At 40.7% G+C, this 19,441-nt stretch overlaps 1 long non-coding RNA gene across 1 annotated transcript in view; it reads left to right on the forward strand.

Annotated features, from left to right (window-relative positions):
- LOC144512946 (uncharacterized) overlaps window positions 1–19,441 on the forward strand; it is a 433,981-nt gene that overhangs the window by 21,216 nt on the left and 393,324 nt on the right. Inside the window, exon 2 of the long non-coding RNA XR_013501057.1 lies at window positions 19,334–19,399. This is a non-coding gene — a long non-coding RNA (uncharacterized LOC144512946). The remainder of the gene's footprint in view (window positions 1–19,333; window positions 19,400–19,441) is intronic.

Here is a 19,441-nt window from a genome sequence, read left to right on the forward strand (position 1 = left end):
CAGTTTTTTTTTTTTGCCTCATAAAGGTGAAAAACAGGAATTTCTGTGTCTCTATGGTCCTATCCTGTCCTGTTGATGGTAGCCTACTCGTGGACATTGCGCCGTCATCACATGCTGTAGTAGGGGGGCCAGCCTTGATAATCCTGCATAGGGGTACACAGACTAGTCAATTTCTTTTTTGTATAGTTCTTTAAAAATAAAAAGGAAACTTGTTTTCGGGAGAATAATAATTATTACTATTAATGAATTACTCTGGGCTGAGATTTCCTAGTAACCTCACCAAAAAGACTCAGGATGCTGCAAATGTTGGTATAATATGTAAATGGCTGGTGGATTTAAGACAAAAAAATAATAATTTATTGAATGAATCAAATATGAGCATATCTGTCACTGTCAGTGGCTTGTTGATCTTAACATTGTTAGTTAATTTCCTCCTGGCCTGGGACACACATTCATACGGTTTGATAAAGTACTTATTGGACTTTAACTTATCATTGCACTTACAATAACGAGCATAGCTGTCCTCAATTTAGGTCGTCCTGTACGTCTCATCTCCGGTTTTTCCTGCATCCTGTGTGTGTGTGTGTGTGTGTGTGTGTGTGTGACGCGGGGGGAGGAACTAAGCAGCCCCGCCCGCTGCAGACAGCCGACAGGATTGAAACGGCAGCCGCTGATTTTAGAGTGAATAAATGTCACAGCGTACATTGATGTTAAAATGTATACAGGTTGGCAGGGCGGTCTGAAATGTTTTGCACGTTCTTTCGCTGTACGTTTTGTTGGTTAATGTGAGATGTTTGAGTCACACACACGTCTCATCTTCATATCAGAAACTAGGAAATGATCAACCCGTTCTCACTCCCGCTTGGTCAGTGGCTGCACGTGGGACTGCTGGGATTGTCGCGAGTAATAAAAATGCGATAGGGGGACCCGGCTGTCAATCAAGGTCTTCCAATGATGCGGGCCCCTGATTGGTCCGGGCCCGTAAGCAACCCCGTACCCTGCTTACCGATAGTTATGCGTCTGAATCACTAAATTCTCATTGGCTACCTGCCAATGTGGCATAAAATATCAAGCACTGACTTAAATGGCCACGATGTCTTGCAGGGGTCGCGGAACGCGGCGCGGACCTACCCAGGGGAAAATAGGGGTTAGCTTTCACATAGGCCACGCCTACATAAGGAGACAAAAGCACCTGAATGCAGGGTCCAAAATGAACTTTTTGTCCAGCAGCCAAATGGCTAGTGATTGTTCAAAATTTCCCAGCCACTCAATAGATTGTAATTGTTTTTTTTTTTGGCTGGTGAGTGAAGCAAATTTACCAGCCACTTGCAAATTTTACCACCATTTGGCTAGTAAAATTGTGCCAATTCTGAACCCATGCCTGCCTGAAGGTGTGGTGAAACTGTTTTTTGCAACATTAGCTCATAACTCCATTGCATTTTAGAAATGTCATTCCTTCACCAGTGACAGCAGCACATAGCAGCATTTCCCCTCATGGTGCACTGAAGCAGTTGGTTGATGGCTCATTTTAACGCAGATTGTGCTCCTTGGTAAACAGAAACTAGGACAGTTGCCTGACATCCGACGCGCGTCCCTCACCTTCCGCTCTCTGTGCTTCTCGTTCTCAAATTTTCGTTGGCTTCAGGAGACAACAAACTTTGTGTTAGCAAGGTACACACTAAAAATGGCAAGTTTTGAAGAACATTTGGATGGTGCAACAAGGCAGGTCTACTTGGTTCTTCCGGGGAATGATTGTAAAGATTTATAAAGAATATGTTTAGGTCATTTCCTCTCTAACTGGGACGTTTTGGGACCGATTGGTGAGATTGCTGTGGACAAAGTACACACGGAAATACACTGGTAAGAGCCAATGAGGTTTAACCATGTATCAGCTCATTTAAATAGCTCACGTTACTGTGTTGTGTCAACAGTTAACTTCATTTAATATTGTGTGTGGCGGTGTTTTTGTTGCGGGGTGCAAATGTTCCACCAAAATAAGTTCCTTCCTGAGACTATTTTGCGGAGCCACCGTTGCTGTGTCTGGCGCTTAGCACCGCCCAAGATTGTGATTGGTTTAAAGAAATGCCAATAAACCAGAGCACGTTTTTCTCCCATCCCAGAATGCTGTGTGGACTAGCCAGACCTTCCTCCGCAGCGCTGTGGAGGAAGGTCTGGCAAAGCGAGACTACATTCTGACCCATAAAAAAGCATTGTAATTACAGGTGGATTCGGTGTGAAAGTTGCTGACTATAAACCAGGTCTTCTCTCTCCTCTGTGATATCTAAACCCCGTCTTTCCTCCCTGCTGTCAATGTTATGCATCATTGCTGAGAAACATATTTCATGTGTCCTTGCAGCTCTCGGCCTTAGACTTTTTCATTTCCATTTCCCACGCGTCCCGCTGCCTTCTGGGAAGGACCTTGTTATCTGATGAGCCGGTGTGGAGGACGACAAATGCACAGGAAGGGTTGGGAGGCTGTTTGACCTTTTCACCAGTTTTCTTTTTTTCCTCCCCTTTTTGATTTGACATCTATTTCAACCTTTAATTTTAGGACCGGTCACACATTTGCATTTCGATTTTCAGAATTAAGCTGAACTCTTGAACTCTGTGGTGACCTAATTTGCATGCATTGTGTCTCTGCTTCTGTATGAGTAGAAATTGCCATCAGGGATCTTCAGGGGGAGGGGGTACCTAGGGGGTCCTCAGAGTCAATGCAGGGGGGCGTCCAAATTATTTTTTAATTTTTGAAAAGTAAAAAAAAAAAAAGTCTTAACATGAATCCAACATAATACTAGCAAATATAAATCTCCACTGATGATAGGCTTACTGGCTATACTGTAGGTAAGGTCACTAAGGTAACCATCCACGGATACAGTTCCCTGTGCCACATGTATGTTTAACATTAAAGCTATAGTGCGTAGTTCCTGTCGCCCCCATGAGGAATTCTAAATAATGACAACAACACTGTCGGCGCGTCCACATGATACAAGCTTTACGTGACCGCGCACCCTCCCTCCCCCCCTCCACACAGTTGCTAGTAGCCAAGGAAGACACGTTGGATTACAAAAACATGATGGACTCTTCGAAAGAGGTCATTATCTTCACGAGTTTCTGCGCGGGGAAAGTCACCGGACGCCACAATCTTCTGACCATAGTCATACTGAGAAATCCAGAGAGAGTTGTGTGGAGCTGATAGTCTTAATTAGCTTTGTAGCAACTCATTTGGCAATGGCTTAAACGTAACAGACGTTTGTTAATATCATAAAGTTACGCACTAAAGCTTTAATACATGATTTATAAAATCATGCCAACAATTATTAGAATATTTTAATAGCTAGGTATTATATGCAAAAAATTTATGTATAAAGGCTTTATGCTGCCCTACACGTTATTGTAGTCCCAGTTTAATATGCCACTTGATGTTGTACAATATATGTAGTAGGGGGTCCCTGCTCCGTCTCACCAGGGGCCCTGGATTAAACATTGAAATGAACCCAGAAATGCCAGAAGTTTTTAGGAGGCTCTTTAAGTAATAAAGGATTTTTTTTTCTTTACATTCCTCAGTCACCTTAACCATGAGTCCACTTCTTGCCCCCCCCAACCCCCCCTTTATAAAAGCGTTACACTAAAGTAGTGACAAACAGGAGTTTCAGCATGAAATGATGAATTAAAGATGTGAGTTGAAGCTGAGTTTGTGTGTTCGATCGGATCCATTTGTAGAGGTTGGGGGGGGGGAGTTTAGCTCCGTGGTACAGATCGATGTTTGCAGGGGCGTCAGAGGGCACAGGGATCCTTGTTGGCTAAAAAAGCTTCTCACTCTCACCCTGTGCCTTTCATCTTTCATTTGAGCTCAGGGCATTGATTGAGAGAGCGGGGGAGCCGTTGACATCAAACCTAGCCACTGTCTTTTATTCCCTCCAGTTTTATTGAAGCGAGGACTTACAGGTATTCCAGTCGCCGGGTTGCCAGGCTTCAAAAGGCGGGATTATCTGTCGTATATATATGTCAGAGAGAACAAAAGTCATAATTTGTGTGTGAGTTTCAGTGTTTGAGTCTATGTATGTGTGTGTGTGTGTGTGTGTGTGCGTGTGCTTGTGCGTGTGTGTGCATGTATGTGTGTTCGTGCATGTATGTGTGTTCGTGCATGTATGTGTGTTCGTGCGTGTATGTGTGTGTTTGTGTGTGTGTGTGTGTGTGTGTGTGTGGGGGGAGATTCATAATGCTGACAAAAGAAAACTTGGCAACACGTTTTTAAAAACTGAAATGGGGGGGGGGTGCGTTGAACACCCTGTTGTGCGCGCAAGCGCTGTGCCTTTTTATTACCACGAATTTACAGCCACGTCCCTGCTGATTGGGTATCACCTGGGACACAGCCAATAAACGAGAGACACGCCCACCAAACGAGAGAAAACGGAACTCAAAGCCGTCGCAGTGTCCAGAGGAAACGTGGTTCAACACAGAAACCGTAGCAACACGGTGCACACGTTTAGAGATTGAACGTGCCCCTGGTGAATGAGTGTAGCATTTTGATTGGTTGTTTTTGGAAAAGGAAAGCTTCCTGTTAGATTTTTGTGTCTTAGGTAGAGATTTGTGTGTTGTGGAAAGGCTGAGAAAACAGCTCATGGTTTTGGAGATTGGGTGTGTAGTTTGAAAGGTTTCAAAAAGCATGTGACATGTAAAGATTTTATATGTAAGCAGTTGTAAAAGAAAACAACCAAAAATTGTAAATGTCCAAACATCCAACTGATCTCCTCCCAAAGAGGCTTTGTGGCACTATAATAATGTGGACAGTCCACCCACATTGTCAGGAAAACACAAACACTGCTGCGGACAATCTCACTAAAGAACAAATGCTTCAAACATAATGTTTGTAATGCTGCAGCTTCTTCATCTGTTTTTATTCACTGTAGCTTTTTTTAAATGCTATCTAAATATAACTGCCTTAACTGGTGAAGCAAAGCATTATGAAAGGCTGTTTCAAAGCGATAACTGACTGATCGCCCCATAAAATAAGAGCTTTAAGTTACTTTTTTTTTCTTTTTTCTTTTTTTTTTTTTTACAACTGCTTACACACAAAATCTTTCCATGTCACATGATTGTGATCATGTGATCTGGTGTCCATAAGTCCATATGTCCAACCTTCAGAAATAAGAACAGGTATGCAACTATCTAATGACTATTTCAGCATTATCAATCAGACTTTGTTTTGCAAAATGTAGCATGTTGCTTCATACAGCCCCCCCTCGACACACACACACACACACACACACACACACACACACACACACACTTTAACCATTTATTTATGTCCACATGAAGAAAAATGGTACAGGGACACAAATACAGATGTGGTACAATACATACATAAACTTTATTCTAAAAATTATGACTTTTGGTGTACATGTTTATGGTATTGCTTTCTTGTATGCTACTTTATACAACAGTAAATATTTTCTGTTTCAACATTGCATTAGTGTTTACAGTGTAAAAAACTGTCATGTGTAAAATATGAAAAAAAAAAAAGGTCATTATGAACAAACACGTTGCTCAGTCAGCAAACCTGAATCCCAAATCCCTCTCCAGATGTTCACTCTGACACACTGTCAACTTGATGAGTTTGTTTGCGCGCGCGTCTTCATTAGGCTCCGGGGTTAAACTTTAACCAATCAAATTGCTCCCTTAATTGTGCACCTTATTGGAGGATTGATAATAATTAGACTTGCTTGATGGGAAGTTAATATCCGTCAATTATGCAGGAGACAACAGAATAACAAAGATGAAACGCCGCTCAGCGTTATTCCCCTGTTGATGATTTGTTTGGAGCGGAGGATGACACAGACTCCAGGCTGGCCTCAATCTGTCTTCAAGAAGAAATAGAATATTAAATACTTTTAATCTCTCCGGGGAGGGTTGCCTTAACAGTGTGTACTCTTTTAAAGCATGTGCTTCTTTTATACAGTAGCTTTAGTTTACACAAAGAGCTGTCAAGAAAAGTACGTTTTATAATACATGTAACTCATATACCGTCTGTCCCAATATTTATTTACAGAACATTTCAACAAAGTTTTCAAGTATTGGAGTGTGATTCTATTGAAAATAGACAATAATAAACAATCAATATTCATTTAATTCCTACAATGGACAGCCTTGCAGATTATAGGATCCTTTGCTTCAGGTTTAACAAAGAGCTACTGTCGGTTGACAGGAAGAAAAGGTAATGAGCAAGTAATGTATAGTTGCTTTTAAGAAAGGAAACTATCTTTGGAGATATGAAAAAGACACAGACATGAACTGACCCTCACCCCAAGGACTTTCAGAGTCCTCTGTATTGTGAGAGGATGTACTGACGAACAAAACGAGCGATCAAAGAAAACATGGAGGCAACAGGACATTATGGTTGAACTCTGTGAATTGCATTAAGTTTTCTGCGGTTTTAAATACTTTCTTGAATGCAAAGGACAGAGAAAGATTTCTTTTATACTACTGTGCTCATATACCTTTGAATATCCCCCCGTCTTGCTTAAAATCCAGCAAGAAATGTAGTTCCCGTGGCCAGGTTGGGATGGTGGGTAGAGCAGGCGCACATGTACTTGGAGGTTTATGCCTCGACGCAGAGGTCTAGGGTTCGAATCCAACCTGTGACGATTTCCTGCATGTCTTCCCCCTTCTCTCACCTAGCTGTTCAATCAAATAAAGGCAGAAAAGCCCCAAAAAAAAAAAATTTGTTCCCAACCCAGGTTTCGTGCTCTTTCAAGGACCAAAAATCTACACGTTATTCATTTTGTCTCTAACGAGTCTTTTTTTTTTTCTTGTGAAATACGTGATAGTTTTAATCTTTTCGTGTCTCACACTAAAGAATCTTGGAAGAGAAATATAACTACGATTCAACTGCTCAGTACTTATATTTAAAGGGCGCCCAAGTAAAAACAAAAACGACGGAATCTATTGACCTTATAGACACTTTCCTTTATGTAAAAAAGCCAATAAACCATTGCTTTGGTTACAAATTACTTTACACATTAAGACTTCTGCACACAAAACACATGTAGTTTATAAAATCTGATGTTTTATTCTAAAGTAAACTAGCCAACAATATAACGGCCTACAAGTCCAGCTGAGATGATCAGACCATTAAACACACAACTGGTTGGATCTTTTACACTTTACACAATGTTTTAATACTTTAACTACATTTTCCTGATGATACATACAGACTTTTACTGAAGTAACATTTTCAATGCAGGACTTTTAAATTGTAACAGGGTATTTTCACAGTGTAACTTTTACTCAAGTAAATAATCTGAATACTTCTTCCACCTCTGCTTAAAACGGATTATGTCTGTCGCCTTGTTTCGCTGTCGTTTTGAAGGTAAGAATTGTCCCTGGTTGTTGACACCAAGTCAGAGCTTCAGACCAAACTATGTTCTATATTTCACTGGTATGCTTTTAGACATATAAAGAAAAATGTCAAAATCCATTTCCACTGGCAGCTGAGCCCAGAAACAATGTGTCTGTGAGATGTCATAAACGCCCCGTGCAGCGCTCTGCCTGCGCTGTGCCGCAGGTGGAGGCATGTCAACGTAAGAAAGCCACGTCAGTGTGAAAAACGCCTGTGGTCGATTTAATACACTGCAAAATATGGCGATAAGCGCACGGCATTCACAGCGGGCCGGTGGGTCGGGCTGATTACACCCTGCAGACCACAAGACAACAATACCAGCAGATAATCTCTGCTTCAGCAGCACTGGAAGAAACATTCAGATCCTTTACTTCAGTAAAAGTACTAACACAACATTGTAAAAGTACCCTGGTACAAGTAAAAGTCCTGCATTGAACATGTTACTTCAGTAAAAGTCTGTAAGTATCATCAGGAAAATGTAGTTAAAGTATTAAAAGTAAAGAACTCTCCTCCCATTGTAGAAAGTGTAAAGGATCCAACCAGTTGTGTGTTTAATGGTCTGATCATCTCAGCTGGACTTGTAGGTCGTTATATTGTTGGCTAGTTTACTTTAGAATAAAACATCAGATTTTATAAACTACATGTGTTTTGTGTGCAGGAATCTTAATGTGTAAAGTAACTAGTAACTAAAGCTGGAACAGATGAATGTAGTGGAGTAAAAAGTACAATATTTCTCTCTGAAATGTAGCGGAGTAGAAGTAGAAAGTGGCATGAAAAGAAAAGACCCAAGGAAAGTACAAGTACCTCAACATTTGTACTGAAGTACAGTACTTGAGTAAATGTACTCAGTTACATTCCACCACTGTGCTTCAATGTAAAGCTGCAAACAGACTGTGTCAGACTGCAGGACGGACATTTTGTATGTTTTCACTCAAGGGTGAAGGGTGTTTGTACATGTTGTGTGATTGATTTTAGTAACTTTAAGAATCATTTTCTTTTATAAATCCCTTGAAGGGCTTTTTTGTCTTGTTTGAACACATAATTTGTCCTTCTTTATTGGCCTGCAACACTGTAATCTCATCAGAAAGGGCAAAGTTCATTGCTGCAGTATGGTGAAACAGTGTGACCTGTTGAAATTAGGTAAGAGGAAACGCACGCACGCACGTACGCACACACGCGCGGTCACAAATATAGCTGTGGGATTCTTTCCCTCTGGCCACCCTGATTGCTGAGATCTTAACACTTCAGCAGAGGAAAGGTGTGTGTGTGTGTGTGTGTGTGTGTGTGTGTGTATACTCCTATCTTTGTGAGGTCCAATGTTGAGTTAAAGACCTTGAGAGTAAGAACATTTTTGGAACATTAGGACTTTTTGTCAGGGTTTGGGTTGAATTTGGATATTTAGTTGTGATTGGTGAGATAACAGCAGTAGCCAGGGAATGTATTTTCCCTAAACATGTTAAAAAGTTAATTGTTAAAAAGTGAATTAACTTAGGCCAATTCTCACATAAGCTATGTGACTCTTCTTTTACTCTTCTTGACTTCTTCCTGGTAACTGTCTTGCTTTCTTTGTGTTGTCTGTTATGCATCATATCAAATTGATGAGCTGTCGTCTATCATGAGTCTGAGGTAACCGATATGGTCCCTAAATGTCCCATATCATGCTCATTTTCAGGTTCATACTTGTGTTTTAGTTTTGTACTAGATAATATTTACATGCTTTAATGTTTAAAAAACACAATTTTTCTCTCTGTCTGAATATACCTGTATTCTCTGTCTGAAACGCTCTGTTTTAGCACCTGTCTCTTTAAGCCCCCCTCCAGAAAAAGCCCAGTCTGCTCTGATTGGTCAGTGTTTCCGGGTCTCTCGCATCTGCGCTCTCAGTGTCTCTACACTGTCATTGCAGCCGGGGAATGACTGTTACGGCACTGTAGCGCCACTTTCTATATATATATATATATATATATATATATATATATATATATATATATATATATATATATATATATATATATATACACAGTCTAGTTGTGACATCACAACCATACAGGAAGTTCTTACGGCTCGTTTAAAGGCACAGTTTGTGAGTACGGGCTGTGTGCATTTCTCTGTGGATTGAGCATTTTGATACTTTCACAGTATTTATATAGCACCTTGACCTGCTTTGTAATAAAAAAAGAATTTTTTTTACAATATGGGACCTTTTAAAGCCTGTTGGTCAGTGTGTTTCTGAACATTGTTTGTCCTTTGCCTCCAGGTTGTTGTTGTTGTTGGCCAGCTCACGCGACATGCCCACAGGAGGTCAAATGCCCCAAAACATCAGGGTATGACGAATGACAAAGAAAGCAGGCTGAGAATGCAAATTGCTCTGTAATTATTTGTTGCATTAATATCAAAAAAAGGATTGCACATTGTAGATTGTAGGTAGTCTTGTTTGTTCCTCTAAAATGTATATATAGATGTCCACGTTTGGCATCTGCACTTATATTTCCCTGATTCCAACAGGCTTCAACCTCGAGCTCCAGCCAAAAGCCAGACAGGCGCCACACACCAACACACACACACACACACACACACACCGACTCACATACACACACACACACACACACTCTCACTCTCACACACACACACACACACACACTCAACACCGCTGGTCCGAGGCCAGCTTCCAGCACTCCGTGTTTGTGCCAGCCCTGTCATCGCCGCTCCAAACACGCTGCTTGATAACGCCGGAGAGAGACAGAGGGAGTGGCTGCCAACACGGTATCTGATCTAACTATCGCTTCATGCTATTAAACCACAGTGATCGTCTTATGTAGAAACCTGGCACGGGTGGTAGAGGGAAGGTGGGGGAGGGCATGTAAGTCCTTGGTGTATTCGATTAAGCTCCACCCATCACAGATGCTTCATTGATTTAGTCCCGCAGCACCTCCAGAAGGCTCAGCAGTCATTTTTAATATTTCACTTAATAACCTGTGACACTTTTATTTCGACAAGACAAGGCCTGTTTTACTGCTTTTTACAGCTCTGGAAAACTCCGGTAAAGGCTGTGAGGAGCATTCAAGAACGTTTTTTGATTACCTTTAATATCCAATTTAGTTTAATTAGGCAGGCATATAATGTCAGAGCTCAAACAAACAAGCTTTCAAGAAACTCATAATGCAGAGAGATAATTTAAACATGTAAAATGTTTGGATACAAGGGAGAAAAAAAACTGTTTGATTTTTTGATTAGATGTTCATAAGACTAATAATAAGGTGCTTTTTGGAAATACTGAGTTACGTTAACTGTTGCATCGTACGTTCTGTATGTTTTATCACCCTTAATGCAGCCTCATCCACACTACAGGTGTGCAGTTCTGCTGTAAAAAATACCAAATATCTTATATATAGCTCAATATTTTTTTGCCAAAAAATAAATAAATAATGTTAAAACTATAGAGTTTTAAGTAACTATGAAATTATCTTTTTAAGTAGTGGTTACTTAATCCGCAAAAAAAGTTCATATTAATCAAAAAGTAAGAGTTTCCTAAACTCATAAGAAAGTACAATTTTTACTGGCACTCAAGATTTTTAAGTGGGTAGAACTTCTAAACACATTTTAAGTTTACAGTAGGCTACTTAATCCAAATAATTAATTTGAGCATTCGGGTTCACAGTCCAGATCATTTTGAATATTGGATATACTAATGCCGACCTTACACCAAATGACTTTTCAAGTGATTCCACTATCGCAGACTAATTTCACACACGCGCATGCACACACACACACACACACACAGAGGTTGAAGCAGAACAAGGCTGACAGCTTTACAGCCTCGCTTGTGTACAAACAGCGTCCCGAAGCGTTAGCAACCTCGAGAGTTGTGTATCACATTTTTAGATATTGTCATAATTGCAAATAAAGACGACATTTCCCATCAGTCCCATCGATTCCTTCCTCTGAGGAAAAACTGTTTTAAAAATTGATACAGTATTTTTGCACATCAGCATGTACGGCAGAACAGAAAATCTGCAGACGTTCCCTTAAGTTACCAGCTAATGCTAGCGGTAGCAAGCTAGCTTGTGAAAGTTTTCAAAAACGAATCTAGATGTAGTCTTGCAAATTGTGACCCAGTCTCTACATATTATGACAGATGTGAGATGATTGTTTTTAGATGTGAGATGGTGTCAGACTTTAGTCTTTTCAAAGTCTTTTCAGAGTCTTCTAGTGGATGGTAGGCCATTGTGTGCAATTTTTGAGTAACTGTAGAACGCAAACTGCTCTTCCGGTTGTTAAAATCTTGAATTCCCACGAACACTATAAAGGACATGACCTCGGTGTCCTCTGCGTAAATGGTGTGAAGTCAGACTGAATCAACCACGCTGCACAGATGTCACAGCCCCGCTCAGACCCTCACTGTATGATTAACAGCTCATCTCATGGTGGGAAGCTTTGAAATTCAGCCTGATAGAATTTGAAATAAATTGCTGAAGGAGATTTTTAATCAATCTACACCGCCTCACCAAGAAACACGTCAACTAAAATGACTAATCCTGATAGTTGGACTGGACTGCAAACTCAGTATTGACCCGAGGATGCAGCTTTATCTTCTATTTATTTATTATACCTATAATTTTTTCTGCACACTGCTCTCCACCTTTTACACGCATGTCACCTTGATTTTTGTTGTTGTTATTCCTCTGATGCTCCCTTTGCAACTTCCCCCTCGCGTCATTAAAGTTTAATATCATCAATACAGTATTTGCACATTCCTGAATGCTGGACAGCAGAGATGGAGATGCTTTGTTGCTGATGTTGAGCTGCATGTTCAGTTTAACTGTGCACACACACAAATAGCCTGGAATTTGGTTGACTCTAATTCCAGGCTCTGACTCTCTGTTCTGTGAACACAGTGTACCTTCTTAAAGGGCAAATGATGCTAATCATATCTGTGTGCGTGCATGCGTGCGTGCGTGCAGATGAGCGGTGAGCGATGCCCCGTTCATCTTTTCTTGACTGGAGTGAAACGAGGATACAACATGGCTGTGCGTTTGCGGAGCAGCTGCATTCGACAACACTCTCCCTCAAGATCAATGGTCATCCTTTTTATCTATCTATCTATCTATCTATCTTACTCTTTAAACCTGTGTTTTTCCATCTGTCCATCAATCAGGGAACACGTTGGGTAAAAGGGCTAAACACGCACGCACACATGCGCACAAACACACACACGCATGCATGCACGCACGCATGCACACACACACACACGCGTCTGCACACACACACACACACACACACACACACACACACACACACACACACAGAGGTTGAAGCAGAACAAGGCTGACAGCTTTACAGCCTCGCTTGTGTACAAACAGCGTCCCGAAGCGCCAGCGACCTCGAGAGTTGTGTATCACATTTTTAGATATTGTCATCATTGCCACTGTTTCTTCAAATAAAGACCACATTTCCCATCAGTCCCATTGATTTCTTCCTCTGAGGAAAAAAAGTGAAATTAAAAAGTGATATTTTTGCGCATAAACATTCAACCACCTACTGTCACAAGAAACTCAACAAATTTTGATATGTATGATATACTGATTGGCTTTTCAAAAGAGATGATGGTGCAGGTATGGTGATTTATGGGTGGAAATTACAAATCACTTACATGTACTGTTAAGTTCAATTATGTTCTAAGATTTGTAGTAACTTGTGTAGTTCAGGTAGCTCTCTGAGTGGCAGGGGTGGAAAAAAATTAAAAAAGCTAACTGCTGCATGTGGTGGGGAACCAGTGTGCAGAGAGTTTTCGAGCACGCAGGGCAGCCTACATGGCAGGGGTTCCTTAAACGTATCACTCAAAGGTCCGCATATGAAATTGTTTTTTTTAAACTCAGGGATTGCTGATAACAAAAACAGTTAATCCATTGACTTTTAACCTTTTAAGCACCATACATTCAAGTTAAGTACTCTGTTTTCCTGGTCAACTTTTGTACCGATACTACTACCTGGAATTCGGTACCGGTACCTATTTTCGGTAGCCCACTTTCTCTCTTATATTTTTTTTATTTCAGTTGTAAAAATAAGTCCAAACCATATTTATGTGTTTACGGGGAGGGACATCAACGAAGGTCCGTTACACCAATACTGTATAACTTCCCTGTATTTATAAGTAGAAAATGTTACACCTTATAAGGTTTTGTATTCATAACACAAGGTTTATAGGCCAGGTCCGGATTGACTTGTCATTGGGTCCGGATGCGGGCCTTGGTCCGGACTTTTAGAAGCCCTGCTCTATGGCAGTGCTTCTCGTTTTCTCCATTTACTGTAAGGGAACCCATTAGTGCACTGCATCCCGCTTTCTCCACTCTAACGGCACCCTAGAGGGCACTATATCATGTCGTATCTACCGATTAGAGCATCCAATAGGGCATTTTGACTGCATTTCTTTCGAACATGGGGGCACCGAGGAGGTGGCCATTTCTTTGTGATGAACTTGTTTTTTGATAGGTAGCCTAATGTGTAACAACAAAACTATAACACAAACCCAACAAGACAGACAGTTGGAGGACAAACATCCCCACAATAATACTTCTACATAAGCAACCAAGATGCAGTACTTAGACACTTAGTTGCAGTAGTCAACAAATGCACCTTTTTCAAAGATTGCGGGTAAACTAGAGTCAGAAAGTCGTGCATTAGATATATATACCTGTATACAGAATATGTTTTGTATTAGATGCAGCTGAGAGTACAGCGAAACTAATGTAATGTTGATACAGACTGAGTTTTCTGCAGACATTTCAAGGGTCAGCAATTAGACTCCAAATGTCAACAAGTGGGGTTATATTTTGAATATCTTCCCTGAATTTCTGTTAACTACATTTATTGAGGAAGTAGTTTATTTATTGATTGATATTTCCCACCTGACAGAATGAGTTAATTTACTTTTAATTACATTTAGAGAGGAGATAATCCATTCTGACAGATATTTCCTACCTGTCATAATGAGTTTCCTTACAATATGGTACACAGCATGTCCAATAAGAAGACAATTAAAAGTAATAACAGGATTGATGGTGTTCACTATATAGAAGCCATCCCTTTTATAACTTAAAATGTTAGATTTCTCAATTGAGTCACCAGGGTTTTCCAGGCAAATTTAAAAAAACAACAAAAAAAAACCCTCTGAGTCATGGAAAGCCAAGTGGCGGGTTTTGGCCTTGTGACCCCTGTTTGTCCCCCTTTTCTCGAGGTGAGATCCAGCTTTGTGTGACTCGTGCCAAATTCCCACGCGTTGAACTCTGCGACAGACGCCGCTCTAAAAGCTGGTGTCAGAGAGCAGGGGATTGGCCCGCGGTGACGTAATGTACCTGATGAATGCATCCGGCTCCTCCTCCTCCTCCTCCTTCTTCTTCTTCTCCTCCTCCTCCTCCTCCTCCTCTTCCTCCTCGTCCAGGCAGCCAGCCAGGCAGCATGAGCTCATATGTCCTTGAGGGGGGGGGGTCATCTTTCATTCTTAAGTAGCCCCTTGACAAATGAAATGGGACTGAGACTGTTTTTTTTTTCATAACACTTCAGAGAATAAGAGCACTGCTCTGCAAGGCTGCATTTACCTTATATCTCCGTGGTTAGTGTGACTCGCAGTAGGAATAAAAGCTGAAAGTCCTGCAGCCAGTGTTGGAATGTAACCAAGTACATTTACTCCAGTACTGTACTATTTAAGGCACTTGTACTTTACTTGAGTCTTTTCTTTTCATGCCACTTTCTACTTCTACTCCGCTACATTTCAGAGAGAAATATTGTAGTTTTTACTCCACTACATTCATCTGTTACAGCTTTAGTTACTAGTTACTTTACACATTACGATTTCTGCACACAAAACACATGTAGTTATAAAATCTGATGTTTTATTCTAAAGTAAACTAGCCAACAATATAACGACCTACAAGTCCAGCTGAGATGATCAGACCATTAAACACACAACTGGTTGGATCCTTTACACTTTCTACAATGGGAGGATTTTTCTGCATTGAGTACTTTTAATACTTTAAGTACATTTCCCTGATGATACTTAAGTTACATTTTTAATGCAGGACGTTTACTTGTAACAGAGTATTTTAACAGTGTGGTATTAGTACTTTTACTGAAGTAAAGGATCTGAATACTTCTTCCAGCGCTGCCTGCAGCTGCAGCAGCATTTGTGAGCAATGAAGCATCAAAGCTGTTGGACTCACCTGTCCATTCATTCATCTGTCTTTTATCAGTTCACGTGGGACCTGGCTGTGACATCTTTAGTCAACACTTTTCACACATTTGTTTCTACATTGTGAGGCACACTGTCACAGCCTATACTGAAGGTACTAAAATACCTAACTGCGTTTAAACAATCAGCCTGGTTTTATGGCAATGACCCTTGGACAAGTGAAACTGCCCTGTAAACCAGAGGAACCCTCTCTCTCCCTCTGCAGAGTTTTCTGCTCTTCTCAGATATTCCTCTGCTCGTGTAAACACTTGTTGACCTTGATACTTAGAGAGATATTGAATGATGAATTAATGTCCCCCCCCCAAAAAAAAAAACAACCAGAAATTACAACAAGGAGTCTTATTAATAAAACACTGTTTTGCCAAGCTATTCGTTTGCCCAAACACAATCTTGGTATTAAAATCTTTAAACTATTATAGCTCAGTTATTCCTTCAGATTGGGAGTTGTATTTGAAGCACAATATTTTGTTAAACACTGACCTCTGGTGGCGAAATAGTTCAACTACACACACATTAAAAAGGAATACATTCTGCAGCTCAGACACATCCACTGTGACATACAGTATAACATAAAAGCATAGGTGTCCATACTGATAAAATAACAGCTGGAGAACAGTTTGATACTTAATGTTGCAATAAATACACATGCATTTTAACCAAGGGCGTAGGTTTTGTATAATCTGGGTGTGTTCCCTAGAACGTTTTGTGTATCAAACACTTCATTTCCTGCATTTTGCTGAATTTTTTTTGGCAATACTTTGTGCCTTTTCTGCAGCATTTCGAACTGGTTATTTTGACCTATTTTGGGGAGTGGGTTGTCTTTCATATTTTTTTAAGGGGGGACAAATCAGGGGACATATCCCCTGCATCTGTGTGATGAAACACTACCACCTAGTGGCCAAATTAAATATGACCCGCAGTTGAGTGTGACCTACATTTCGTTTCAAGCATAAAATAAATGAGACCAGGACTCAACCTGCTCTTTACAGAAGGAACATACAGGGGAGATAAATCCATTGCATGGATAGTATCTCTGTAAGTACATTTTAAAATCATGGATTTTACTTGCTACTTTAGAAAAGCCTATCTAAAAACTCAGATTTCTTTTGTATTAAACAGGTCAGTAAACTCAACGTTTGGCGATGGCACTTGACTTGACGTGAATGTGACGCAGGCAGGTGGCAGGGTGTGCCCACATGGCAATTAACGCCAGCGCCTCACATTACACCGAGTTTAACGGGATTTTGAATGCAGTCCGTTATTTACCGGGGGAAAAGAGCGTCTTTATCGAGGCAGACACGACCTCACGGTTCGTTTGACCTGTTGTTTTACTCTTTCTGTACAACATGTTAGTTATTTAATTAGCTGCTAAGGTGATAGCCAAAGTTAAGCATGGATACTAACTTTACCCAACACGTAAGCTAGCTAGAGCTTTTGGCTAACTTTACCCCAAACATAGTTCGCTAGACCGGTATGAATTTAGTTTAGCCCTCAAGTTGTCCTCGGGTCAAATTTGACCCGTTTTCAAAAGTTTCTATATAAAAAAAAATATGGGGTTCTTTTAACCTAATTGCCCAACAATAAAATTGTTGGTTCCATACAACGTTCTTCACAAGTTTGAAGGATCTGATAAGTTTGAATTAACTTAACCGGAGAATGCTATATAGTAGTTCACCTTTTAAATAAAGTGATACCCAATTCGCAAAACAACAAACATATGAAAGTTTAACACACACACACACACACACACTAGGAAAATGTACAAAATGTCACCCTAATGGTAGGAATGACTTGTTCTAAATGTCTTGGCATGTAGTGACCTAATTTGACTTGGACATCTGCACTCACCTAAGGGATTATTAGCAACACCTGTTAATTTCTCGTTAATGCAATTATCTAATCATCCAATCACATGGCAGCTGCTTCAATGCATTTAGGGGGGTGGTCCAGGTCTAGACAATCTCCTGAACTCCGAACTGAATGTCAGAATGGGAAAGAGAGGTGATCTAAACAACTTTGAGCGTGGCATGGTTGTTGGTGCCAGACGGGCTGGTCTGAGTATTTCACAATCTGCTCGCATAACCATTTCTAGGGTTTACAAAGAATGGTCTGAAAAAGGAAAAACATCCAGTATGCAGCAGTCCTGGGGGGCGAAAATGCCTTGTTGATGCTAGAGGTCAGAGGAGAATGGGCCGACTGATTAAAGCTGATAGAAGATCAATTTTGACTCAAATAACCACTCGTTACAACCGAGGTATGCTGCAAAGCATTTGTGAAGCCACAACACGCACAACCTTGAGGTGGATGGGCTACACCAGCAGAAGACCCCACCGGGTACCACTCATCTCCACTAAAAATAGGACAATGAGGCTACAATTTGCATGAGCTCACCAAAATTGGACAGTTGAAGACTGTAAAAATGTTGCCTGGTCTCTGATGAGTCTCGATTTCTGTTGAGACATTCAGATGGAATCAAAATTTGGCGTAAACAGAATGAGAACATGGATCCGTCATGCCTTGTTACCACTGGGCAGGCTGGTGGTGGTGGTGTAATGGTGTGGGGGGTGCTGTCCTATCAATATGGGCCAACATCTTTAAAGAATGCTTCCAGCACCTTGTTGAATCAATGCCACAAAGAATTAAGACAGTTCTGAAGGCGAAAAGGGGGTCAAACACGGTATTAGTATGGTGTTCCTAATAATCTTTTAGGTGAGTGTACAGTCCTGCTAGCTTTGTGGTTGGATGTTTGAGTTCCTTGTAGGCCTGCGCGATATGAGGAAAATATGCGATAACGTTGCTGAATATTGCGATAACCATATTACGTGCGATAAATAAACAGATATTAAAGTGTTCTCAGTTCTGCTGCTTTCAGTATTCTGCTAAAATACAACAAACTGCTTGTTGCATTTAAAACTAACGAAAGGAAATCATTCCTTGACTTTTACTGAGTAAATTGAACATTGAATTGAATATAAAAGGCACCACTAAAAAAGCGACAGTTTCATATTAAAATGCAGTTTTCTGCTGATATTTTCTTTCTACTGACACAACAAATGTGATTGTCTTTCACGATATGTATATTGAATCAGTTAATATTGTGATGACGATCAAAAACAAGATATTTTATACAGCCATAGGCGGACTGGTAATCTGGCAATTCTGGCGAATGCCAGGAGGGCCGATTTGGGCCATTTGTATGGCTGCAGCCTGGAGCCTCCCGTCTGGTTCCTTCTGGCTTCTACTTTTCAAAATAAAAGCATGTCATATGTTTTAAATATGCAAGCATGTCCATTCTATTCTAAGATGGTGCCATGGTAGTTTATTTGAAAGTGTTATGAATTGCTCCAGTGTGTGTATTATCTAATTATGAAAACCTGTAAGTGTGCCTCATGCTGCTATAATCTCACGTGAGGCTGGTTTTTGCAGTTATAAAGTGAATAATGTCCCCGTCTGAAATTGGGCTGGTACGGGACGGAATTGCCAGGGCCGAATTTTTGTCCCAGTCCGCCCCTGTGCAGCCCTAGTCCCTTGGTAGCTGAGAACAATATCTTATGTAAAAGTCTTACAAAGCCAGTGATTGATGGGATGTGTAGGAACTTAACTGAGTGTCTCATATGGAGGTTGATATCTCTCTCTCTCTCTCTCTCTCTCTCTCTCTCTCTCTCTCTCTCTCTCTCTCTTTCTTTTTGCAGTGTGATCGGATGTGTTGCAGCCAAGGTCCAACGCACAAATCAACTACACCGAAGAAGCAAAGGCAGGTAGGCTAAACCCTCACACCTGCTGACAGGGCTGGGTAGTGG

Source organism: Sander vitreus, chromosome 24 (genome assembly GCF_031162955.1).
Source record: "Sander vitreus isolate 19-12246 chromosome 24, sanVit1, whole genome shotgun sequence".
In the NCBI taxonomy this organism is placed as follows: Eukaryota; Metazoa; Chordata; class Actinopteri; order Perciformes; family Percidae; genus Sander; species Sander vitreus.